The sequence below is a fragment of the Ranitomeya variabilis genome, chromosome 7 (genome assembly GCF_051348905.1).
Source record: "Ranitomeya variabilis isolate aRanVar5 chromosome 7, aRanVar5.hap1, whole genome shotgun sequence".
Taxonomy (NCBI): domain Eukaryota; kingdom Metazoa; phylum Chordata; class Amphibia; order Anura; family Dendrobatidae; genus Ranitomeya; species Ranitomeya variabilis.
The window spans coordinates 209,929,910-209,957,308 of record NC_135238.1 but is presented as its reverse complement, the minus strand read 5'-3'; the positions used below and the strand labels follow the sequence as shown (position 1 = coordinate 209,957,308).

The 27,399-nt window shown below is 42.7% G+C and overlaps 1 protein-coding gene across 1 annotated transcript in view; it reads left to right on the top strand.

Moving 5' to 3' along the window:
* The first annotated feature begins 708 nt into the window (after nt 1–708).
* Nucleotides 709–27,399, top strand: part of LOC143784502 (sodium channel protein type 2 subunit alpha-like) — a 227,062-nt gene continuing 200,371 nt past the window's right edge. Inside the window, exon 1 of the mRNA XM_077272803.1 lies at nt 709–894. The gene's annotated coding sequence lies outside the window, so the exon portion shown is untranslated. The remainder of the gene's footprint in view (nt 895–27,399) is intronic.

Genomic DNA, 27,399 nt, shown 5'->3' with positions numbered 1-27,399 from the left:
ACTTAAAGTCTTCTTTCAACCTTAATAATAACTATGAAAATACATTTGGCATCGAAACACATAACCTGCATGTCTTACCAGTAAAGGAACCTTAACTCCATCCCCTATTCTTTAGATGGTCATAATCAGCAGCGTCCATATCCTGCATTTTCTTCTATATTACTGGGCATCCATTTTTTTAACCTTTTGAAGACATCTATTCGGTATCGAAACGAGTAGACTGCATGTCTTGAACCAATAAAGAAACTTTCTCTACATCCTCTATTCTTTGGACGGTCATTACCAGCAGCGCCCCTGTCTTCTACATTATTGGGCATCCATTTTTTGCCAATTTGGGCTAATGGAATCTCAAATTTTGCCAATCGCCGGGTCTATTGAATTCCTAAAAATTCTACGCAAATTTGTTTTGCATTGAATCAAGTTGCTCATCTCTAAAAAGTATATTTAATCAAAAGTAAGGGTGAAAGTTACTAAGACCATAGAGAGAAACTTTAAGGATCTTTAGAATATTTTTCTCATCTCCCGGGGTGGATTAAGAGTAATGTCAAGTTAGGATCAATACCCCGCGCCCATTCTCACCGAGTGCCTGCACTTCTCTCATCTAAGTACCTTTGTTCTGTTTCTACTTTTACCAGTAGATGGAGCTGCCATATTGAGGTGTTTCATGTATTTCTTTTTATATATTTATTTCTTTTTCCAGTTTCATGCGTTACAGACCATAGAGAAAGCCACAGTACAGGAGATGGAGAACATTAAGAAGAGGTTTATGTTCTCTTTTGCCAGCAGAATGAAATGATTGTGGCAGCTTTGTGCATATCTGTGCCTCACAGCAGAAATCCAGCCTTGGCAGAAACACTAGGACCTTACCCTATGCTATGATATCTCATGTATCAGGTAAGATTACAGAACATTCTATGCTTCTTCCTTACGAACACATGGTCTGCGGCTCCTGACATGCCTTGCAAAAATCCTTACTATTCTCTCTTTTTTTTTTAATTGCCTTTTATTTATAACGTCGCATATTAGAATCTGCCCTGCGTCTCCATAGTATTTGTTGCAAGTTAAAGGGATGGATTCGGGAACGTATTTCCATCCCTGTTACTTACTGCTTATAATAATCTTGCAATCATCATATAATTATCTCTACTTCCTTATCTTTGCCCATGAGCTAGGAGAGGGCGAACTATATCTGCTTACTGTCTCCTCTCCCCTCGCAGCTCGCTAATCACAGATCAGGATCAAATCTGTTATTGAAAGCCAGCGCTTATTAGATACTGCTGCTATTTTCCTGAAGAGAAAAAAAAAAAAAAGCAAAAACATATCCTTTAGGCCTCAGATCAGAGAGGCCTTTCATAAGACATCCCCTTTCCTTTATGTTTAAAGACTTGAACATCTCCGTAGAGTTGACACGTACCTTTAAAATAAGTTTTAAAAAAATAGAAGTCATTTAAAAAAAAAATCTGACATCTGTTGCTTCATTTTTATTTATTCTTTTATAAAAATAAAACACAGTTATTTAGCTGTATATTTTATTGTATTATTATTTTTATTATTATTGTTATTATTATTATTATGATTATTATTATTACTGGGCATTGTTCTGTTATATTCTGGACAATTCCAGTTCTTTGTTTTCCCCGTGATCCTTCCAAAAAGGTTAATTGTATATAAATCATGCAAAATAATGGTAATGTATGCAGATTGAGGGTCGCCCTTTAAATAAGATAAAGCTTTAGTGATTACATGTAACCTTCTCACGAGGGGAAGTCGGTCTGTGTTTTTTTTAATGTTTTTTTTTCTCTCGGAGTGTGGGTGTGGCAGGTCTAACCTTCCTCTTAAGTCTAAATTGCCAATCTGTACAGAGCTACATGAAATGACACCGTACACTGACTGCCAGCACTATTCTAGATAGTAAATGTTTCCTACATTTGTTTGTTTCATCCCAGTTGTTTTTTTTAATTTGATTTCATATCAGATTTTACCTGCAATATTTTTCTGCAAACGTTCGTTTTTATACATTATTTCGCAAAATGTAATAGGTTAAAAACTGCGACTTGTACAATAAAAGAGACTTTTCAAATTCTTTATATTTTTTGTGCCATTTTCCCCTATTTAATATAAGTTAATATAATATTTTACATAACATACACACACACATATATATATATATATATATATATATATATATATAAATATATATATATATATATATATATATATATATATAACTTTTTAAAACTCTTTTTCCTAATTTACCTGTCAAAAAATTGTTTTATTTTTCCTTTTCATTTTTTTTAACACGGTTAGGGCTGTCCCACACATCCAGATAATTCCGGTACCGGAAAAAATCGGTACCGGAGTTATCCGTGTCCGTGTGCCCGTGAGCTCACATAGGCCATACGTGCGGCACACGTGTGCCGCCCGTGTGCCGAGTGGGTACCACACGGAGCGTGCTGTACCCACGCGTGTGGTACACTGCATCGTGCTGAAGCCGCGATTCATATCTTCTGTGCAGCAGCGTTTGCTGCATAGAAGATATGAATAATAGTGTAAAAAAGAAAGATCTGTGTCCGCTGCCCCCCCACCCCCTGTGCGCCCCCCCGCTGTTCTGAAAATACTCACCCGCTTCCCTCGTTGGCTGTCGATGCTTCCTGGTCTGACCGCGCCTTCTACTGTATGCGGTCACGTGGGGCCGCTCATTTACAGTCATGAATAGGAGGCTCCACCCCTATGGGAGGTGGAGCCACCTATTCATGACTCTAATCGGCGGCCCCACGTGACCGCATACAGTAGAAGGGGCGGCCAGCACAGAACACTGCGAGGGAGGCGGGTGAGTATTTTCAGAACAGCGGGGGGGCGCACAGGGGGTGGGAGGGCGGCGGACACATAGATCTTTCTTTTAAACACTATTATTCATATCTTCTATGCAGCAAACGCTGCTGCAGAGAAGATATGAATGGCGGCTTCAGCACCATGTGGGGGGACAGCGCTTACTGTAGCGCTGTCTCCTGCACGCCACACGGACTGCACACGGAGAAGGTCCGTGTGCGGTCCGTGTTTTACACGGACCCATTGACTTTAATGGGTCCGTGTAATACGTGCGCTCCCACAAACACTGACATGTCTCCGTGTTTGGCACACAGAGACACGGTCCGCAAAAAATCAATGACATCTGCACAGATGCATTGATTTTAATGGGTCTACGTGTGTCAGTGGCTCCGGTACGTGAGGAAACTGTCACCTCACGTACCGGAGCCACTGACGTGTGAAACCGGCCTTAAATAAAGTTCTGACTTTTTTCCCAGTTTGCTAGGGCTCTTTAGACATCTGTTTTTTGCTATTTGCATTTTTTACAGAGCCTGGCTAATAGCTGTAAATCATTCAGCTGAGGCGATGAAAACGAAATCTCCGAACACTAACAAATACTCGGAGATCACCCGAGCGTGCTCAGGAAAACCCAAGCAATGAGTACACTCGCTCATCACTAGTGTTGAGCGATACCGTCCGATACTTGAAAGTATCGGTATCGGAAAGTATCGGCCGATACCGGCAAAGTATCGGATCCAATCCGATACCGATACCCGATACCAATACAAGTCAATGGGACTCAAGTATCGGACGGTATCCCTGATGGTTCCCAGGGTCTGAAGGAGAGGAAACTCTCCTTCAGGCCCTGGGATCCATATTAATGTGTAAAAGAAAGAATTAAAATAAAAAATATTGCTATACTCACCTCACCGAGGGAACCGGCAGCGTTGTTTGCTTAAAATTTGCGCGTTTACTTCCTTACGTGAAGTCCCGGCTTGTGATTGGTCGCGTGCCGCCCATGTGGCCGCGACACGACCAATCACAGCAAGCCGTGACGTAATTTCAGGTCCTTCAGGATTTTAAAATTACGTTCTGGCTTGTGATTGGTCGCGTCGCGGCCACATGGGCGACGCGACCAATCACAAGCCAGAACGTAATTTTAAAATCCTGAAGGACCTGAAATTACGTCACGGCTTGCTGTGATTGGTCGCGTCGCGGCCACATGGGCGGCACGCGACCAATCACAAGCCGGGACTTCACGTAAGGAAGTAAACGCGCGAATTTTAAGCAAACAACGCTGCCGGTTCCCTCGGTGAGGTCCAGGCTGCGTCGGAGAGGTGAGTATAGCAATATTTTTTATTTTAATTCTCTCTTTTACACATTATTACATTAATGTTGTTTCGATACCGATACCCGATACCACAAAAGTATCGGATCTCGGTATCGGAATTCCGATACCCGCAACTATCGGCCGATACCCGATACTTGCGGTATCGGAATGCTCAACACTACTCATCACTAGTGTTGAGCATTCCGATGCTGCAAGTATCGGGTATCGGCCGATACTTGCTGTATCGGAATTCCGATACCGGGATTCCGATACTCTTGTGGTATCGGGTATCGGGTATCGGAACAACATTAATGTTAAAATGTGTAAAATAGAGAATTAAAATAAAAAATATCGCTATACTCACCTGTCCGACGCAGCCGGGACCTCAGCGCAGGAACCGGCAGCGTTGTTTGTTTAAAATTCCCGCTTTTACATGGTTACGCGAAGTCCCGGCTTGTGATTGGTCAGGGCGGCCATGTTGCCGGGCCGCGGACCAATCACAGCAAGCCGTGACGAAAATACGTCACGGCTTGCTGTGATTGGTCCGCGTCCCGGCAACATGGCCGCCATTAACCAATCACAAGCCGTGACGTCACGGGAGGCTGGAAACGCGCTCATTTTAAAAAGGGCGCGTGTCCAGCCTCCCGTGACGTCACGGCTTGTGATTGGTTGCGTCGCGGTCAACCAATCACAAGCCGGGAGGCTGGACACGCGCCCATTTCAAAATGAGCGCGTCCAGCCTCCCGGCTTGTGATTGGTTGATCGCGGCGCAACCAATCACAAGCCGTGACGTCACGGGAGGCTGGACACGCGCCCATTTCAAAATGAGCGCGTCCAGCCTCCCGGCTTGTGATTGGTTGATCGCGGCGCAACCAATCACAAGCCGTGACGTCACGGGAGGCTGGACACGCGCCCATTTCAAAATGAGCGCGTCCAGCCTCCCGGCTTGTGATTGGTTGATCGCGGCGCAACCAATCACAAGCCGTGACGTCACGGGAGGCTGGACACGCGCCCATTTCAAAATGAGCGCGTCCAGCCTCCCGGCTTGTGATTGGTTGATCGCGGCGCAACCAATCACAAGCCGTGACGTCACGGGAGGCTGGACACGCGCCCATTTTAAAATGAGCGCGTGTCCAGCCTCCCGTGACGTCCCGGCTTGTGATTGGTCAGGGCGGCCATATTGCCGGGACGCGGACCAATCACAGCAAGCCGTGACGTAATTTCGTCACGGCTTGCTGTGATTGGTCCGCGTCCCGGCAACATGGCCGACCTGACCAATCACAAGCCGGGAATTCACGTAACCAAGTAATAGCGCGATTTTTAAACAAACAACGCTGCCGGTTCCCTCGCTGAAGTCCCGGCTGCGTCGGACAGGTGAGTATAGCGATATTTTTTATTTTAATTCTTTCTTTTACACATTTATATGGTTCCCAGGGCCTGAAGGAGAGTTTCCTCTCCTTCAGACCCTGGGAACCATCAGGAATACCGTCCGATACATGAGTCCCATTGACTTGTATTGGTATCGGGTATCGGTATCGGATTGGATTCCGATACTGTGACGGTATCGGCCGATACTTTCCGATACCGATACTTTCAAGTATCGGACGGTATCGCTCATCACTAATAGAGAAACTTTTTTTTTCTTTTTTTCACGTGCAAAAAAACTTGATAAAACTCAGACCAAACTCTGATAAAGCTCTGTTGAAACTCGGCCAGTTTCCCTCACACGTGAAAAAAAAACTGACATGAATAAGCCCTAAGTCTTAACATTTTAATTTATTTTAACATTTAAAAAAATATATATTTTTTATATGTTGCGTAAAATAAAGTAGGGTCCCTTGTATGGCATGCTTAGTTTTATTTTTAGACATTCTTTGGATTTTTCGTAACGGTTTGTAATGAATAAAAAAGGTTTTTTTTCCACTAAGATGGAACATAATGGAGTTTCGCTTTTTGGAGCAAAATTGGAAAACTTGGAAAGTTCTATACGATGAACAGATATAATTTTCCCCTTGTTTTTTCCTTTCTTTAAAGGGAACCCGTCTCTTCATTTACTGTAAGTTACCTAGATCACGGGCAGCAGGAATCGGAGCAGAGCCTGCATGATTTCAGCAAGATATGTGTTTCTCTGAAATGCTCCGATGTTTCATAGAAAACATAGGTTGAAGGACCTGCCTTGGACCATAGAAAGAGAAGTGATGAGTCTGGTATGGTCCTGGGTCGGCTTCTCCCAACACCCAACTCCAGTTGATTGACTCGTCTTTCCCATGTGTGTACATAGATAGATCTGTCAATTGCTTGCGGTGGGGTGGAGACCGCACCACGTCTCTCCCTATGATCCAGGGCATTTTTCCAGATCTAGTTTGGAATAAGAATGGGGCTTCACAAATACATTTGTACAGGGAGAACATTAGGAATAATTGCTGAAAGATTTCCATTTTCTTACTCCTACTTTCCAACTTTTAGCTTGTGTTTCGGCAACTTGTTACATCAAGATTTTGTTGTGGATTTATTTCCGCCTTTCACCCTTTCCATTGCAAAAGGTGAATTTTTCTATGACGTACGCGCAATTTCTCTGTCAACATTTTCAGCAACATGAAGTTGAAACTTGTTGAAATCTTTCTGTCGCCATTAATGTATAACACGGCGAAGAAAATCTGCAAGGGTAGCCTTAATTGTATGTTCATGTGTTGCTTAATTGCTGTGTATTTTTTACATGGAATTAAAATAGAGTATAAGAAAAGCAGATGGGATCTAAGAAATATCAACTACGCATTGCTGACATTTTTTGTGAGGAAATTGGCATGCAGTGCGTATCTAATGGGGATTTTCCTTTAAAGGTTGAAGGTAGACTTAAGTCCATCGAGTTCAACCTATCGCCTAACATGTTGATCCTTAAGAAGGCAAAATAGTTCCATATTAGTGGAAAAAATCCTTCCCAACTACATATGACTAGTTCCCATGGATCAACATCACATCAGAGAATCTAGTGCCAATAACTGTACTATTATAATTATCAAGAAAGGCATCCAGACCCTTTTTGAATTTTAGTAGAGAAACATAATATGCAAATTGCCTCTTCAAGTAGAGAATCAACCATTGCAACATCACTTGGCAGAAACTTCCATAGTCTTACTGCTTTTACAGTAAGGAATCTGCGTCTGAGATTATAATTAAGACGTAGAAGATGCCCCCTTGTCCCTGTCGCAGGCATTATCCACTGTCAAATATTTGTTTTAAGAATATTATTTTAAAAGGATTTTCTCATTTTATGATAAGGCATATAGATAGTAAATAACTGGAAAAAGGGATGATAAAAGTGTACGTTCTGGAGTAAATAGTAAGTGCCACTGTAGTAAATAATGAGAGCCGCGGTAGCCCTGAAGTAAGTGCCACACTGTCCCATGATGTAAAGATGAGGTGCCACTGAACCTCATGAAGAGTATAGTAACTGCCACTGTGCCCCCAAAAGTATATGATAAGTCACTGTGCCCCATGAAGTAAATAAGTTTCCCACTTTCCCCCCCTGATATTACTATCCTCTCCCAGTTCCCACACCACTATGCAGCTTCAGCGTCCTCTGGCCAGACATGAGTACCATGGAACGATACAGGTGGCGGATGTGCCGAATAGTTCCTCAAGGGTTGTGTTGAACCTACCAGTACTTGATTATTCAGTTCTATCCATAGTACGTCTGGGTTAGGAGATAATTTCCCTGGTTACTCGAACTGTTTTATCAACCAGTTTGGAAACACTGGGGAGAAATGGCTGTATCGGAACCACTGATATTCCTAGCGGTTGAGGATGCTGCTGCTGAGAACCTTCAAATTAATGTAGCCATTTTTGGTTGTTGGTGGACGGTACACTATGCTATGGAGGAACAATACGCACTGTCGCTTTTTATTTTTATGTATGAGGTGGGTCTTGGCAGATAGACCCTATCCGACCAAGGAGAGATAACAAATCCTAGTGACAAGCCAATGTGCCTAATGGTTGGAAACCCTTTTCATTATGCACATCTTAGCTGTTTCCTTTTTTTAGTGATGCCATCTTCTCAAAGAGGTTCTGCAGTTGATGGGATGTTAAATATTTGACCACAAAGTATTATTTCATCACTGGGGTCTGACTAATGGCATTAGTATATTCTCAACCCAAGTCTGCACCTTTGGACAATGTTGGAAATAGAAGTATGGTGTTCCAAAAGCATAAATTTAATTAGTTCTCATAACACCCTTTTGGGCCAACTGCCCACCCTTTTGCTTGATAACGATGCAATTCTTTAGAGAGTGGAGTCTTGCACAAGTTCACACCACAAACAAACAAAGGTGCTAAGATTAACCAGGGTTGGGCTCCATATCTCCCATGGGTCCTCAACCGCAGAATGATCTGCCTCTTTGGTAATTACGCCATTGTCTTTTGCTGCTTTGGTAATATGCACCCAATTAGGGCAAATAGTATAAAATGTATGTTGGGAAATGTTAGAAACCTCTGCAACTTTATTTATGAAGATTACTAAGAAGTCCTTAAATGCCCCTGACTCTTTTCTGATGTAGAATATGTGTAATCTTCTTCCCTAGGGCCTCTCTAATGGCTCATTTTTCCTTCATTGGGGCTGCCATAACTTTGATAATTCAACTGATTGGTCAGCATTCATGATATATTCCAATCCGCTATGTCATTATCCATTAGAGAGATGAGTAAGAACCTTGGTGAGTATGTATCAAGCAACATCTTCTTTATCATTTTGGTATTTTATACAGGAGAAGATTAGAAAACTGTTTCCTGTTGTTCATTGTCTTTTGCATCATGCTACCTATAAAATGATAAAGGTTGTTTTTTATTCTTTGTCTAAATGTTAATTTTTTTTTGCTCATTGTTATTGTTTTTCATGTTTTTACTGTTTGATTATTGTGCAATTGTATTTTCTTTGTAATTGAATCTCCATCCATTGTAATTGATAAAATAGTCCTGATATGAGGAGGGTACTGTGGTGGCTACAATATTGACTAATATGCTTTGACGCAATCATTGTGACAGCCTGTCATAGTGCCTTACTCGCAATGTCACAGTGATCACATGATTAAAGTCTGCACTAATGCCCGGGTGAAGTCTTCTGATCAGACGTGCTGTGAAAACTCGAGCAGAGACTGCCAACGTATTTAGGACTGCAGGGGAAAATGGCCAAATTTACCCAACTGAGGTCATAGTAAAGGTGTAGACTAATCTGTCTACTTTTTCTAATGCTGTATTGTGAGCTTATTCAAATAGAAATAGGTATGACCTATACCAGATTACAATTTTGTTTGTTTATTAAGTATTTTATGGGACCGACATTTTCTACAATGGTACCAGGTTCCAGATGTGGCACTGCTTGCACTAGAGCTATTAGTTTGGGGGTCAGTCTTCAGTCTGGTGCTCCATTAGAACACATTTAAAGGGAATTTATCACCTTGAAAAATGCTATTTACCTGCAGAATATTGGGTCAGTATGCAGGTAAATCCACTCCTGATGAAGGTTTTATAGGGGAAACGCATTGAGTGAAAAGTGTACTTATTTCTGAATAGTTATATGAAGTTTCTTATACGGTTGTGCTCATAAGTTTACATATCCCGACAGAATTTTTGCTTTCTTGGAATTTTTTGAGAGAATATGAATGATAACACCAAAAATTTTTCTCCACTTCTGGTTTGTGGTTGGGTGAAGCCATTTATTGTTAAACTACTGTGTTTTCTCTTTTTAAATCATAATGACAACCCAAAGCATCCAAAGGACTCTGATCAAAAGTCCACATGCTCCATTTTTTAATGCTGTGTATTGCCCCCTGTAATACCAGTGACAGCTTGAAGTCTTTTGTGGTAGTTGTGGATGAGGTTCTTTATTTTCTCCAATGGTAAAGCTGTCCACTCTTCTTGCCAAAAAGCCTCCAGTTCCTGTAAATTCCTGGGCTGTCTAGCATGAACTGCGTGCTTGAGATCTCCCCAGAGTGGCTCAATGATATTGAGGTCAGGAGACTGAGATGGCCACTCCAGAACCTTCAATTTGTTCTGCTGTAGCCAATGACAGGTCGACTTGGCCTTGTGTTTTGGATCATTGTCATGTTGGAACATCCAAGTACGCCCCATGCACAGCTTCCGGGCTAATGGTTGCAAATTTGCCTCCAGTAACTGCTGATAACATGCTGCATTCATCTTTACTTCAACTTTGACCAAGTTTCCTGTGCCTTTGTAGCTCACACATCCCCAAAACATCAGCGATCCACCTCCGTGCCTTTACAGTAGGAATAGTGTTCCTTTCATCATAGGCCTTGTTGACCTCTCTCCAAATGTAACGTTTATGGTTGTGGCCAAAAAGTTAAATTTTGGTCTCATCACTCCAAAATACCTTGTTCCAGAAGTTTTGAGACTTGTCTCTGTTTTTAAGGCTTGTGCTGTTTTGCGAATTGTAGGTGAGATACTTTGTGGCATTTATGGCTTTCTTCTGGCGACTCAACCACGCAGCTCATTTTTCTTCTAGTGACTCCTTATTGTGCATCTTGAAACAGCCACATCGCAAGTTAGCTAATGTTATTTGTGTTTTTTTCTTTGCATCCCGAACAATTTTCCTGGCAGTTGTGGATGACATTTTTGTTGGTCTACCTGACCATGGTTTGTTTTTACAGAGCCCCTTATTTTCCATTTGTTAATCACAGTTTGAACGCTGCTGACTGGCATTATCAATTCCTTGGATATCTTTTTGTAACCCTTTTCCTGTTTTATACAGTTCAACTACCTTTTCCTGTAGATCCGTTGACAATTCTTTTGCTTTCCCCATGACTCACAATCCAGAAACGTCAGTGGCTGGATGAAAGATGCAAGAGTCTGTCTGGATCCCAGAAACTCACTCAGCTTTTATGCACACACACTGATTACAAGCAAACAGGTCACAGATGAGGATGATACCTTTAGTAGCCATTCAAACCCATTTTTGTAAACTTCTGTGCATGTTATCATTCCAAAATCACCAGGGTATGTGAACTTTTGATCAGGGTCATTTGGATGTTTTGTGTTGTCATTATGATTTAAAAAGAGAAAACACAGTAGTTTGACAATAAATGGCTTCACCCAACCACTAACGATTAGTGGAGAAAAAGTTTTAGTGTTATCATTCATATTCTCTGAAAAAAGGCCAAGAAAGCAAAAATTCTGCCGGGGTATGTAAACTTTTGAGCACAACTGTATGTGGTTTGCATATGTTGTATGTACAATCCATATGGGGCTATCAGTCAATTTTGGTCTACATATCTATATGGATAGGACAGTTCCTAGCATTTAGGGCTTACTAGGCTGTTTTAGGACCAGCCATCGTTGGGAAGGGGGCACCACTTACACATTATAGGGTGCTAACGTCTGCTCAGAGGAGTGGTCAGAATTAGAGTCCAATAGTGGTTCCAGGGTTTGATAGGGATTGATAGGGCCACTGTCGCACTATTTTTCACATCATGCCCCAATTTTTCCCATTATTATTTTCTTTTCTCAAGGATAGTCAACATTGATTTTACACTAGGTGTTATCTAGTATCTTTATCTTCTATTCTGAAATGATGAAACCCTTTTTTATGTTAATTGCATGTGCGTCATGTGATACATTGTCATTAAGGTAAAAAAAAGTGTGCACACCCATTATTTAATCAAATATAAATTTTATTCAAATTAGAATAAAATTGATATTTGATTAAATAATGGGTGTGTAAACTTTTTATCTTTATTCACTTTCCCTTCTCTTTTTTCTGCCAATGATTACATGCAAAGTTGTATAGCCCCGCTTTCTCATTTATCCTTGCTGTGTCCACTTTCCTCTTACTACTTGTGATATAGTGTCCTTACTACCTTAAGTGTTTTTTTAGAGGATATCTAATAAAATATTGTTTTCAACAATTATATATCGGTGAACCATTTCTTTACATAGTATATACTTTTCAATAACAATCTTAAAATATTACCGACCGCCTTACTGAAAGTGCGGCTATGGGGAGAAAATGAACTCATTTCCTCCCAGGAGCCACCAGCTTTCAGTCATTTACAGTCATAGCTCACAGCACCACTCACTGTTGTGTAGAAAGATCATTACAAGGATCTTTGGGCTGTCCTTTCATATATTTGCAAATAATAATGAGATTGCCCCTCAGCCTTTGATTTTCCATGTTGCCAATATCTTCTGTGTGGAGGCTGTGTGGAGCCTTGTGTATGCTCATTTAATGGTAGGGCCAGCGTTAGGGGCAGGCAAACTAGGCATTTGCCTAGGGTCCTATCTCCCCCAGGGGCCCCAAGCCAGTGGCATCCTTCTAGCAGCAGACCACTCGGCCGCTATGGGGCACTTGAGGTAGGGGGACCAGGTGCCCCTGCATGACGCGTTCAACTGTATCAATATCATATATGCCAATATAGTTGAAAGCAATGATGTAGGAGAGAGCGTAAGGTGACGCTCCCTCTCCCATCATTTTCCCTCTGCATCTGATGCAGCAAGCGCGATGACATCACTTCAACGCGCGCCATGCTGTGCCGGGCAGTGGAGCTGCTGAGGAGATGCAATGAAGACCAGCTATGGTGTATTACATAGAAATTCACTATTAATGTACTCTCAGGAATGATAGGAACATAGCTTGGAGAGTTTCCTGTAAATAAAATGGTATCCAAATCAGAGGGCCACCTATGAAAACAGATTATAAAACATTGTTTATTATGGCATAATGTATATCATGGAGAATAGGGTTACTAATAGAGATAAGTGGTGTTCGAGTCGAACTGTTTGCCAATTTCAAATTCGAGCTGTTTTGGGCGGTGTTCGAGTCGTTCGACGAACCCGAACAATTTGCTTAAAATTCGGCTGTTCGAGTTTCTGTTCAATAATGGTTCGTTCACCAAAAGCCTAGCTTGATTTGCACATTAAAACTGTTTATCATTGTTAATGGACTGTTTCAGTGTATAGTGGGCGGGGGGGGGGGGGGGGGGGGATAGATCTGTGCTGAAATAACGCAGATCTCCTTTTTTTTTTTCTTTCCCGCATTTACAGTGGGGCGGTGCAGTCTCTCAGCCTATCAGCAGTGCACACACACATCAATGTGCATGTGCTGCACACCAGCACGGGCATGTGTCATTGGGTGTGTATGTCACATGTCCTTGCCCTATAAGAACCAGCCCCGTCGCCACCATTTCCTCACTGCTGCAGCTTAGTGCTAGACGGCACCGCTGCTGCTGTGGGCGCTATACAGACTAAGAGTGTTTTTTTGGAGCGAATTGTCAGAGAGATAGGTTTAGGGAGTCGGGAAGAGTCGGGACTAGTTGTAATATCAGCCCTTTTCAGGGTAGGTTACAGCAGTTCATAGCACTGTTTGCCAGGCAGGTCTGAGCCAGTGCTGTGCAAGTGTTAGTCACAGCATTTGGTGTAATCTAACTCAGCCAATCCTTTTGGGCTAGTAGCATTGTCTGATAGTCATCTGAGTAGCCTGCCTGTGAAGCTAGCTACACCGCCTGTGTATCTCAATTTTTACTGCATCTAACCCAGTAAATCGTTTGGGGTTTGGGGCTTAGTAGCAGTGTCTGCACGTCAGCAGAGTAGCCCGCCTGTGAAACTAACTACACCGCCTGTGTATCTCTATTTTCACTGCATCTAATCCAGTTAATAGTTCAGGGCCTAAGAGCAGTGTCTGCACGTCAGCAGAGTAGCCCGCCTGTGAAACTAACTACACCGCCTGTGTATCTCTATTTTCACTGCATCTAATCCAGTTAATAGTTTAGGGCCTAGGAGCAGTGTCTGCACGTCAGCAGAGTAGCCCGCCTGTGAAACAAACTATACCGCCTGTGTATCTCAATTTTTACTGCATCTAATCCAGTTAATAGTTTGGGGCCTAGGAGCAGTGTCTGCACGTCAGCAGAGTAGCCCGCCTGTGAAACAAACTATATCGCCTGTGTATCTCAATTTTTACTTCATTTAATCCAGTTAATAGTTTAGGGCCTAGGAGCAGTGTCTGCATGTCAGCAGAGTAGCCCGCCTGTGAAACAAACTATACCGCCTGTGTATCTCAATTTTTACTGCATTTAATCCAGTTAATAGTTTAGGGCCTAGGAGCAGTGTCTGCATGTCAGCAGAGTAGCCCGCCTGTGAAACAAACTATACCGCCTGTGTATCGCAATTTTTACTGCATCTAATCCAGTTAATAGTTTAGGGCCTAGGAGCAGTGTCTGCACGTCAGCAGAGTAGCCCGCCTGTGAAACAAAGTATACCGCCTGTGTATCTCAATTTTTACTGCATCTAATCCAGTTAATAGTTTGGGGCCTAGGAGCAGTGTCTGCACATCAGCAGAGTAGCCCGCCTGTGAAACAAACTATACAGCCTGTGTATCTCAATTTTTACTGCATCTAATCCAGTTAATAGTTTTGGGCCTAGGAGCAGTGTCTGCACTGTCCGACAAGCCCTGGTGCAATACGTTATGACGTATAGCCTGGGCCAACGAACTCAAGAGGTGGGGCAAATCACGCTGTAGGAGTGGTCTCAGATCAGGGACCTATGCACCCTTCTGCACAGTTTTGAAATAGCAATGAAGATGTTTAGTGCTGACGATGCCATTATCAGCATGACCATTCCGGTGATTTACATGCTGGAGCACACCTTACACAGTGTTCGGAGTCAGGTGGTGGAACAAGAGGAGGAGGAGGAACAATAGGAGTCGTATGCGGAAGGGATCATATCTCCAAGTTCAAGAAGGTTGGCAGCACCAAGGCGGCTGGCAGTGGAGGCTGGGGGAGAGGGATTACCGAGGGTGCATGGTAGCAGCCAAACTGTTGAGGAAGGTGCAGGAGGCGAGGAAGAAGTGGAGGACGAACTGGCGCTGGGCATGGAAGACTCATCAGATGAGGGAGACTTTGATCAAATTTCTGTTGTGCGAGGTTGGGGGGAGAGGGCAGACGAAAGAAGCATGATTCTCACTTTGCCACCACCAAGACAACAAGGACTTGGTCCTCCTGGATGCGCAAGACACATGAGTGCCTTCTTGCTGCACTACCTGCAACATGACCCTCGGATTGTCAGAATCCGAAGTAATGCCGACTACTGGGTTGCCACTCTCTTAGATCCCCGGAACAAAAGCAAATTTGTCGAAATAATTCCTGTCATAGAAAGGGATTCACGCATGCAGGAGTATCAGGAGAGACTGTTACAGAATCTAGCATCTGCTTTTCCACAAAACACCAGTGGTGCACGTAGTCAATCTCTGAGTTCTAACTTGCCAACCATGGGACTATCGAGTCATCACTCTAACCGTAACAGTAAGATCGTATCTGGTGGTAACTAGGGTTGAGCGACTTATTTTTATAGGATCGGGTCGGGTTTCACGAAACCCGACTTTCTCAAAAGTCGGGTCGAGCAAAATCGGCCGATCCTATAAAAAAAGTCGGGGTCGGCCAAAACACGAAACCCAATGCAGTGCAATGGGATACTATGGTTCCCAGGGTCTGAAGGAGAGGAAACTCTGCTTCAGGCCCTGGGATCCATATTAATGTGTAAAATAAAGAATTAAAATAAAAAATATTGATATACTCACCTCTCCGGAGGCCCCTGGACATCACCGCTGGTAACCGGCAGCCTTCTTTGCTTAAAATGAGTGCGTTCAGGGTCTTCCATGACGTCACGGCTTCTGATTGGTCGCGTGCCGCTCATGTGACTGCCACGCGACCAATCACAAGCCGTGACGTAATTCTCAGGTCCTAAATTCCTAATTCTAGGAATTTAGGACCTGAGAATTACGTCACGGCTTGTGATTGGTTGTGTGAGCGGTCACATGGGCGGCCGCGACCAATCACAAGCCGTGACGTCATCTAAGGCCCTGAACGCGCTCATTCTTAGGAAGGAAGGCTGCCGGAAAGAAGCCAAGGGTGAGTATATTCCTATTAGGTATATACTCACCCTCGGACGCGCCCTGCTTCTTTCCGGCAGCCTTCCTTCTTAAGAATGAGCGCGTGAAGGGCCTTAGATGACGTCACGGCTTGTGATTGGTCGCGGCCGCCCATGTGACCGCTCACGTGACCAATCACAAGCCGTGACGTAATTCTCAGGTCCTAAATTCCTAGAATTAGGAATTTAGGACCTGAGAATTACGTCACGGCTTGTGATTGGTCGCGTGGCGGTCACATGAGCGGCACGCGACCAATCAGAAGCCGTGACGTCATGGAAGGCCGTAAACGCGCTCATTTTAAGCAAAGAAGGCTGCCGGTTACCAGCGGCGATGTCCAGGGGCCTCCGGAGAGGTGAGTATATCAATATTTTTTATTTTAATTCTTTATTTTACACTTAAATGTGGATTCCGATACCGATTTCCGATATCGCAAACATATCGGAACTCGGTATCGGAATTCCGATACCAGATTCAGAAGATCGCCGACCTCATGGCCGACCCCACACAGGGGTCGGGTCGGGTTTCATGAAACCCGACTTTGCCAAAAGTCGGCGACTTCTGAAAATGGCCGACCCGTTTCGCTCAACCCTAGTGGTAACAGCAATTTTTTCCAATTGTTTCAAGATTTTTTTAGACCATCCTTTGCAAGGCCACAGGAGACAAGAAGTCTGATGCACAGCCAACGCCTAGAGAGGATGGTACAAGAGTATCTCCAAGTTAACATCGATGCCATGACTGTGGAACTGGACCCTTGCTCATTTTGGGCTTCCAATCTTGAAAAATGGCCTGAGCTCGCCACTCACGCCTTGGAGATCTTGTCGTGCCCCACAGCCAGCGTTCTCTCTGAACGTGTGTTCAGCGCTGCTGGTGGTGTGCTGACAGATAAGCGCATGCGGCTGTCCAGAGACAATGTTAACAGACTAACCATGAACAAATCCTGGATCCGCAAGGACTTTTCTACCCCTGTGTCTTCTTCGGGAGACTAAAAGCTTGAGGATTTTTGAAAATCACCTCACCAACCTTTTTAGAAAACTCTGGCGAAATTGATGCCACTTAAGTGGTGTCTGTGGTCGAATTTTTTCAAAAAAAATGGAGACTCTTTTATTTAGTTTCCTTGCTGAGTTTTACATGACGTTGCCATCGTCAATTCCAGGTGGGTGGGGTCGTCTGCAGAGTTGTTTACTCATACTATGGCCTGGGATTCAGAGGTCTGCTCCAAAGCTTCAGTGTCTGCTAGTCAGCAGAGTAGCCCTGCCACCCACCGCCTGTTTACCTAAGTACTATTTTTAATGGCATCTGGCCCAGGAAATCCTTTTGGGCCTAGTAGAATTTGGTGCTACTCAGCAGCGTACCCCACCCATGAAGCAAGCTACAACGCCTGTTTACCTAACTACTATTTTGTAACGGCATCTAGCCCGGGAAATCCTTTTGGGCCTAGTAGAATTTAGTGCTACTCAGCAGCGTGCCCCACCCATGAAGCAAGCTACACCGCCTGTTGATCTAATTACTAATTTTTAACTGCATCTAGCCCAGGAAATCGTTTGTACCTAATAGCATTTTTTGCTACTCAGCACAGTACCCCACCCATGAAGCAAGCTACACTGCCTGTTTACCTAAGTACTATTTTTAACTGCATCTGGCCCAGGAAATCCTTTTGGGCCTAGTAGAATTTGGTGCTACTCAGCAGCGTACTTCACCCATGAAGCAAGCTACACCGCCTGTTTAACTAACTACTATTTTGTAACGGCATCTAGCCCAGGAAATCCTTTTGGGCCTAGTAGAATTTAGTGCTACTCAGCAGCGTAGCCCACCCATGAAGCAAGCTACAACGCCTGTTTACCTAAGTACTATTTTTAGCGGCATCTGGCCCAAGAAATCCTTTTGGGCCAAGTAGAATTTGGTGCTACTCAGCAGCGTACCCCATCCATGAATCAAGCTACACCGCCTGTTTACCTAACTACTATTTTGTAACGGCATCTAGCCTGAGAAATCCTTTTGGGCCTAGTAGAATTTAGTGCTACTCAGCAGCGTACCCCACCCATGACGCAAGCTACGCCGCCTGTTTACCTAAGTACTATTTTTAACGGCATCTGGCCCAGGAAATCCTTTTGGGCCAAGTAGAATTTAGTGCTACTCAGCAGCGTACCCCACCCATGAAGCAAGCTACACTGCCTGTTTACCTAAGTACTATTTTTAACGGCATCTAGTCCGGGAAATCCTTTTGAGCCTAGTAGAATTTAGTGCTACTCAGCAGCGCACCCCACCCATGAAGCAAGCTACACCGCCTGTTTACCTAACCACTATTTTGTAATGGCATCTAGCCCACGAAATCCTTTTGGGCCTAGTAGAATTTAGTGCTACTCAGCAGCGTACCCCACCCATGAAGCAAGCTACACTTCCTGTTTACCTAAGTACTATTTTTAACGGCATCTGGCCCAGGAAATCCTTTTAGGCCTAGTAGAATTTGGTGCTACTCAGCAGAGTACCCCACCCATGAAGCAAGCTACACCGCCTGTTTACCTAACTACTATTTTGTAATGGCATCTAGCCCACAAAATCCTTTTGGGCCTAGTAGAATTTAGTGCTACTCAGCAGCGTACCCCACCCATGAAGCAAGCTACACTGCCTGTTTACCTAAGTACTATTTTTAACGGCATGTGGCCCAGGAAATCCTTTTGGGCCTAGTAGAATTTGGTGCTACTCAGCAGCGTACCCCACCCATTAAGCAAGCTACACTGCCTGTTTACCTAAGTACTATTTTGTAATGGCATCTGGACCAGGAAATCCTTTTGGGCCTAGTAGCAATTTCTGCTACTCAGCAGAGTACCCCACCCATGAAGCAAGCTACACCGCCTTCTTTCTTTCTCAATCTAACCCCTCGGCTCTGGGGTGTCCACTCTCCCTCCAGCTCTCTCTTTCTCACAGGTGGACTACCGCGTGTTTTCACACTGTGGCAAATTTTTTGGGCCCATGCATAAGAAGTCGTCGAGGTAATGGATAATATGTGCTTCCTTACAAACGTTCATGACGACACATTCGAGGAAGCAACTAAATGCCTCAAATAGTGAGCAGGATATGGAGCACCCCATGGGCAAACAATGATCTATGTAGTATGCTCCTTCACAGAAACAGCCCAATGGGAGGACACTATTCGGAGGTACAGGTAGTAACCGGAACGCCCCCTCAATGTCTGTTTTGGCCATTAGGGTGCCCCTTACCAACCTCTTGACCCGCCTGATTGCCTCATCAAAGGAGGTGCAGTACATAGTACTGTACTTGGTTCCGCGTCGATGTTGTCGTTTACTGACCTGCCCTTTGGATATGACAAATGGTGGATTAGTCTGAATGTATTGGGTTCATTTTTTGGCACAACTCCCAAGGGGGGTACCATTACGTCTTCTAAGGAAAGTGTTCTGAATGGACCCACCGCCATTCTACGTAAAGATATTTCTTTTTTTATTTTTTTTGTCAAGACATCTGGGTGTTGGTAGAGTGAGTTTAGATTTTTACTCCAGCCTTTCTTGATTTTAGAAGGGCATGACATGCCTATATCTGTGTCTCCTCCTCCTTTTACTCCTCCACCTCTTTTCTTTTCGCATGACTATATGTAGTTGTGACTTTCCATGTGTTTGTTGTGTCTTCTGAGCAGTTTTTCAGCTTTTGGACACCTTTTAAGGTGTTTTCTGTGTGTTTTCCATGTGTTTGTATGTGTTTATGTTTGCCTGTCATTGGTTTCAATGAGGTTCGACGGTGTTCGTCGAACGTTCGACGAACAGTTCATCGAAAACAACCCTGTTCGACGAACCGAACCCGAACACTAGGGAGGTGGCTCATCTCTAGTTACTAACCATTCTTCATTAATTAATTCTCTGTGTATATAAAAAAATTGCAATACCGTATTATGGAAGAAATGACTGATAATGTAAAGGGATTTTGGATTTATTTAACTTTGGATTTTTATACTGCACACTATTATAATGATTGGGCATGAATGGATGGGTACGCTAATTTTCTTCTTGGTAATATCCCCACATTAGGGGGAAAGGGAATACAGGATAGGGGCTAGGGAAGAAAGATAAAAAAAATGATGGTATGCACTTAGTCACCTTATCAGATCAATAACATTTAAAGGTCTATTAACATTAGGTAACAGTGATTGAATACTCCATGAACTATAGGGCTGCATGGCTAGTTGGTAACATTCTTTTGCTGAGCTGAGGTTGTGCTACAGTAATGGGCTCAGGATCATGAAGGGTTGAGGAGCAAAGTAACCATAGAGACTAATAATATGCGGTGACCGAAACCGGATGTAATGCAGGCAAGATGGCGCGGGCACTTCTGTGTGGCCTGCGTCCCACACCATGGATCGCAGGCCACACCCCAAACTTGATGGACATGGCGCAGCTGTGACATAATTTCCTGAGTCCCGGTCATGCCCGACCCCTCCAGCAGGTGGCCGAGTATCAGGGGAAATGACGTCACACGCCGGACACATGTGAGGCGCGGTGCACCTCTATTTAAAGAAACCTATACCACTGGGCTAGACTACACCATTCATATGTGTAGGGGCAGCGACGCCATTGGTCATGCCTGAGAAATTGGTCTCCTGCCACTGCAGAGTCCCAGCATCTATTTTCTTTTCCCACTTATTCTATTTTTAGCTCCCCTGATGAATCCCCTCCATTGGGGAGGAAACGCATGGGGAGACCTATTCTATACATCAATGGACTATATGGACTCTATTGGGATGCATTATACTATATGGGGGCTGCAGTAAACGCTATAGAGGACTATAGGGAATGCATTATACTTTACATACTCTATGGAGCTGCATCATACTATATGGGGCTACAGTATACTCTTTTGAGGACTATGGGGAGTTACTACATGGGGACTGAATTATACTCTATTGAGGACTATGAGGGCTGCATTATACTATATGTACTCTATGGGGCTGCATTATACTCTATGAAGGACTATTAGGAGTGCATTATACTATATGTACTATATGGGGGCTGCATTATACTCTATCGAGGACTATGGGGAATGCATTATCCTGTATGGAGGACTATGGGGAGTGCATTATACTGTATGGAGGACTATGGAAAGTGCACTAAGCTGTATGAAGGACTATGGATTGCAATATATTATGGGGAGTGCATTGTACTATATTGAGGACTATGTAGAGTGTATTATATTATATGGTGGACTATGGGGTGCATTATTCTGTATGGAGGACTATGGGAAGTGCATTATACTAAATGGAGGACTATGGGGAGTGCATTATACTGTATGCAGGACTACGGGGAGTGCATTGTACTGTATGGAGAACAATGGGGTGCATTATACTGTATGGAGGACTATTGGGTGTGAATTAGTCTATATTGAGGAATATGGGGAGTGTATTATACTATATTAAGGACTATGGGGAGTGTATTATACTATATGCACTATATGGGGGCTGCATTATGCTCTACTGAGGACTATGGCGAGTGCATTATACTGTATGTAATATATGGGGGTTGCATTATACTCTATCAAGGACTATGGGGAGTGCATTATACTATGTGTACTGTATGGTGGCTGCATTATACTGTATGGAGGACTATGGGGTGCATTATCCTTATGGAGGACTATGGGGAGTGCATTATACTGCATGGAGGACTAAGGAGAGTGCACTATACTGTATGAAGGACTATGGAGTGAATTATATTATGGAGAGTGCATTGTACTATATCGAGGACTATGTGGAGTGTATTATATTATATGGAGGACTATGGGGTGCATTATACTGTATGGAGGACTATGGGATGTGCATTATACTATATGGAGGACTATGGGTAGTGTGTTATACTGTATGCAGGACTATGGGGAGTGCATTATACTGTATGGAGAACAATGGGGTGCATTATACTGTATGGAGGACTATTAGGTGTGAATTAGTCTATATTGAGGAATATGAGGAGTGCATTATACTACATTAAGGACTATGGGGAGTGTATTATACTATTTAGAGTAAATGCAACCACAGATATACCAACCACTTTCACCAGTAATAACTCAATAAAACCAAGATATTGGGGTAATTATATTAATATCATATGTCAGTGATTGGTGCCCTGTGGAGAAAAAGTGTGGAAGAACCACTACATAAGGGGAAAGGACAACCACAACCAATATATAGAAATACCCAGAAAACCACCAAGCAGGGAATAATTATAAAATGCCTTTATTATATATAATTGGCAATTAAGTATAACAAAATTGTGCGCACAACAGGACAAAAAACAATAAATTAAAATCAATATTAGAAATAGATGGTAGAGGCTGACCCAGATTATATTTATATATATCTACATATACAGGTAGTGCAACCCTCTAATAAAGTGTAATCAACCAAAAAATAATAAAAATTAAATAAATAAAACAACCGCAACAAGGTGTGATATATAAAAAAAAATAATAACCATACATGAGAGGATATTTATATCACATATGCAGTATATCATCTATTGGTGTTTATTACTATAACCAGATTGATATAATCATATCCCACATATGAGTATAAAGTGCAAATAGTATGTGTGCAAACTGCAATATAAAATGTGCAAGTGGCAAGTACAAAGAACGTGCCTTATGTGTCAGCCTATATGTAATTCAGCACCGTGTATCTGTGTGTGTGTCCACATATGCAACACTGTGAAGTGCAACGTGCAGAGTGCTGCCTGCCGTCAGGCTACTGCAGGAGCCCCACAAAAAAACAACTAAAGTGCACTGTGTAAATAAGAGGGAAATATACGCAATCTACCTTAATGCCAGGGTCAGCCACGTCCCGTAATAGCGCTATTGTTGCATATGTGGACACACAGATACGCGGTGCTGAATTACATATAGACTGACACATAAGGCACGTTTTTTGTACTTGCCACTTGCACATTTTATATTGCAGTTTGCACACATACTATTTGAACTTTATACTCATACGTGGGATATGATTATATCAATCTGGTTATAGTAATAAACACCAATAGATGATATACTGCATATGTGGTATAAATATCCTCTCATGTATGGTTATTATTTTTTTATATATATCACACCTTGTTGCGGTTGTTTTATTTATTTAATTTTTATTATTTTTTGGTTGATTACACTTTATTAGAGGGATGCACTACCTGTATATGTAGATATATATAAATATAATCTGGGTCAGCCTCTACCATCTATTTCTAATATTGATTTTAATTTATTGTTTTTTGTCCTGTTTTGCGCACAATTTTGTTATACTTAATTGCCAATTATATATAATAAAGGCATTTTATAATTATTTCCTGATTGGTGGTTTTCTGGGTATTTCTATATATTGGTTGTGGTTGTCCTTATACTATTTAGAGGACTATGGGGAATGTAGTACACTATATAAAGGACTATGGAGAGTGTATTATACTATATGGAGGACTATGGGGCACATTATACTATATGGAGGACTATGGGGTGTGGATTTATCTATGTGGAGAACTATGGGGCACATTATACTATATGGAGGACTATGTGGTGTGGATTATACTATGTGGAGGACTATGGGGTGGGCATTCTACTATGTGGAGGACTATGAGGTGCATTATGCTAAACGAGTAAAATGCTGCCTTTTCATCGAGTGATTGGATTATGTATGCTGAAACAAAAATAATTGCTCTCAGCAGCACATCGCCCAGTGAAACTGCAGATAAGCTACTGATAACATGATACTGTATGGCGACAGATTGATCTAATAGTGATCGTTCTGTACCCATCATTCTTCCTCAGCCGGTGTAAAGAGGCAGGGAAACAAGCGTCGAACGACTTCAATGTTGTTGATAATGCTTAAGGCCCTGAACTTAACGCATGCAAATACAACCAAAATGTTTCTGTATAATGGTGCAATATGTTAGCATTTGGGGCCCTACTTTAAACTTTTGCCTAGGGCCCTAGTTTCTCTAAAACTGGCCCTGTTTAATGGACATCCTGCCACCCTACTAATGGCTCAGTTTCTGGGCATTTTCAGAGTCTTACACCTCCCCTAGTCTTTTATAGGACTAATAATTTTATTTCCTGATTGTAGATCCTAAACTTACATCTTGGATAGAGACATTTGGGCAGCACGGTGGCTCAGTGGTAAGCCCTGCTGCCTTGCAGCACTGGAGTCCTGGGTACAAATCCCACCAAGGACAACATCTCCAAGGAGTTTGTATGTTCTCCCCGTGTTTGTGTGAGTTTCCTCCCACACACCAAAGACATGTTGATTGTGAGCCCCGATGAGGACAATGATGATAATGTCTATAAAGCACTGTGGAATTAATCGTGTTATATAAGTGAGCAAAGTCAAAATAATATGGATGAAACTCAAGAACCTGGAGGAAATTTTAAACTCAGGACCCCAGATGCAAGCCACTGACGGAAATCTATGGGATAGTTTTTTATATTGTTTTTCGTACGGATTATTAGAACAGCCAAGAAAAAACAATCATATGCTATGCATCATCCCTTTTAGGTCATACAATCGAGATCCAGGGGTGCAGATATGCAGAAGACCACCCAACATGGCTCAATAACCCATTTAGCAGAACAGACATCTATTACAAATGTATGAATATCTCCAATGCATTGATATTTCATCATACCCTGGTAATATGAAGTAACATGTTTCATGTGTTTTTGATCCTGATGGAAAGGGCAGTGAATGGCTTATGTAATATGTGGACGGTCTGCTATCGGGGAGAGTGGCTGCAAAATTGCTTAGTTGTTAGAACTAATTTTTTTCAGCATTACCACATTTCCACTGGAAAAAAAATGCTTAGCAGCTTAGCTAATGTTCAGAACACAGCTGCACATATTGCTGTCCTCAGGGAGTTACTTGGGTTAAGAGACCGTCTGAGAAATATCAGACAAGCTCGTCTCTGAACTGGTGTCTGTCACTGCTGTGCATTTTTATCCTAATGCACCTAATTACTCCTCGGGCCAGGGGTGTGTGTTATTATCATACATATATATATATATATATATATATATATATATATATATATATATATATATATATATATATATATATATACATATATATATATATATATATATATACATATATATATGTATGTATGTATATATGGGTGTGCGTATGCTAAGCCTTTGTAGATACTGTGGGAATCCACACAAGAGGTTAGGCAATTACTTGTAACTAACACTTGGCATATACCGCAGGTTTGTGGAGCATGAGGATATTTATACCATATCTATATATAGCAAGAGATATTCTGCATTTCTGTATTTTCAATTGAAGTATTGTAATTAAAAGTTATTCCTTATCTTAGATCACCTCTCTATTAGATTGGTAAATAAAAACCCAGTTTTTAAATGTTGAACGTGATTAGTTGCAGGCAGTGTAGGCATCTGCCTAGGGCACCATCTTAAGAAGAGATACAATTTTTGGTCCAAAGGGGAAAAAACATACTGTACATATTAATGCTCTGTCACTGTAAAATAATTATCTTTTCTTTTTTTTTGGAAAGGAATAAACATAATGTTACTAATCAGATAAGCTGGAACTAGAGATAAGCGCACACGAACTGTAATGTTCTGGAAGTCCGTTTTATGGTTCATGACTTCGGGGAAGAGAGATTTTCAAGCTCCAAACTTTGTGTCCCCATTAGTGATGAGCGAACGTGCTCGGATAAGGTATTATCCCCGCGGCTGCATGTCTCGAGGCTGTTTGACAGCTGCAACACATGCATGGATTACCTAACAAACAGGCAATCCCTGTATATGTTGTGGCTGTCGAACAATCGCAAGACATGCAGGCACAGGAGGTTGAACATATTATTCGAGCACGCCGAAGATACTCTGTTAGGACTCTGTTCGCTCATCAGTTGTTCCCATAGGGTTCGGGTTCAAGTTCAAGTTTGGGAACAGCTCTGGTTGAACCCGACGAACCCGGACTTCCATGGCTCTGCTCATCCCTAGCTGTAACTAATCACAAGGACTTTTCTGAATAAACTGATTCTAGGGCGTTGCAATATATTTTCTGTGGCATACACCTGGTGAGAAATTGTGGAAATTGCTCAACATTTGGAAAGGCAACATTATTGTTTTTAACATTTCAATCATTGGGCGCCTTTTGCAGCACATTTTTACCACCATGCTTCTATCTAGCTCTCGACCAATGGCATAAATGTACGGTGCGAGACAAAATTATGACAACACTGCTCACAATGATTGTCATCTGCTTAATACAAATGAAATAGCTGAGATTGGAAAAAACTCTGAACCGGACCGGTTAATCCCTCAGAGGCCGCTTTAAATTGTGACTGCAGCAACTAAACGGTTAGATACAGAGCTCCAACTTTTATTTAGTCATGATCCTGGGGTTTCCTTGGTATCTGTAGACCTCATAGATACTGCCTGGCACATCTTTTATGCATGCGTATCAGGTCCTAACAAACAAAGGCAGGCCTAATCAGTTTTATACTATGCAAGTCCTCATTCACACATCCGCGTCTTCAGTACGCGTGATGTCGTTTTTTTTCATGGCTACCACACGTACCCAATATAATCTGTGGTGCTATGCACATGTCAATTTTTTTATTTCCGGAAACATGGATAACAAGTCTATGGGTCCCTGAAAAACACATACAGCACAGAGAACAACACCATACCAGAAAAACACTGATGAGACACTGACGGAAAACACTGACACACTGACGGGAAACACTGACACACAGATGACACACTTATGGGAAACACTGACACACAGATGACACACTGACGGAAAACACTGACACACGGATGACACACTGACTGGAAACACTGACATACAGATGACACACTGATGGGAAACACTGGCACACGGATGACACACCGACGGGGAAACACTGGTACACGGATGACACACTGACGGGAAACACTGACACATGGATGACACACTGACGGGAAGCACTGACACACAGATGACACACTGATGGGAAACACTGACACATGGATGACACACTGACGGGAAACACTGACACACGGATGACACACTGACGGGAAACACTGACACACGGATGACACACTGACGAGAAACACTGACACATGGATGACACACTGATGGGAAACACTGACACACGGATGACACACTGATGGGAAACACTGACACATGGATGACACACTGACGGGAAGCACTGACACACAGATGACACACTGACGAGAAACACTGACACATGGATGACACACTGACGGGAAACACTGACACACGGATGACACACTGACGGGAAACACTGACACACGGATGACACACTGACGGGAAACACTGACACACGGATGA